The following is a 975-nucleotide window of genomic DNA, read 5'->3' as shown; positions in this document are numbered from 1 at the left end:
TAATAATTGACAGTAAAGTTAAAGTGTCAAACCATGGTTGAAACCCTGTTTGAAATCAAGTACTAATGATGACAATTCTTGTTTGACAACAATTTGTCGAATGAAGTAATCATATTGAAAATGATGCATATTTTTAGGGAAGGAGGAGTTACTGAGTCTTGTATTTTTCTCTCTATGTACTTACTCACTCGTTCCCTATTCAATGGATGTCTGTACAGCCTAAATGAGCTGCAGTCTATCAGTTCACCCATTGTTGATGTTAGTGTCAGTGGTAATTTCACTGCAACTCTACAAATTGGCATGTCGAATCGTGAGAGAACATATAAAGCCATGACGTCTCTGAATATTGATGTTTCCATGTCTATGGGGTTTAGGTTTAGATTGAAGTGGACCCAGTTATTAAAGTAATTTGATTTAAGTAACATGAGTTAGCAGGGAGTTGAATTGAAATATTATGTACGAAATATAGGTCACAGTTACCTGAATGAATTGCACACAGGGTTTGTTTCTGCCTTGATTGAGAATTGTCATGGTAGCCACGTTTCCAAATGTGGAAATTAGGTAGTTGTTGTTCTCAATGGTCTTTTTTGTTGTGTCTTTTGTACAATGTATGTAAATGTCTATGTCGCTGAATTCGTTGGTTTTATCAGCGAGGTAAGTTGCATACCCTCCTGTTAAAATTATTTTGTTAGCATCTTATGTAAATGGAATAAATTGCATGGTTTCATGTGAGATAGTTTTACATACCTCCGATGAAGTATTGGTGCGTTCTTCCGCAATTATTGCACAGAAGTTCATTGTAAAGTTTCATAGAGTATTTTAGAAGCAGAGGGAATAGATGATGCCCTGCGAAGTCATGGCTCTTCCTATCTTCATTATTTTATTTTCAAGAATCACATCTTCAAGTTTTTTTTTAAGTTCTCCTTCTGGGGTAGATTCTTAAAGGACCCCTCACCGGAAGGACCCCCCTAATAT

The sequence above is a fragment of the Frankliniella occidentalis genome, unplaced genomic scaffold (genome assembly GCF_000697945.3).
Source record: "Frankliniella occidentalis isolate FOCC.00 unplaced genomic scaffold, Focc_3.1 Scaffold207, whole genome shotgun sequence".
Taxonomy (NCBI): domain Eukaryota; kingdom Metazoa; phylum Arthropoda; class Insecta; order Thysanoptera; family Thripidae; genus Frankliniella; species Frankliniella occidentalis.
The sequence above is the reverse complement of the archived record's forward strand: the minus strand, read 5'-3'. Positions refer to the sequence as shown.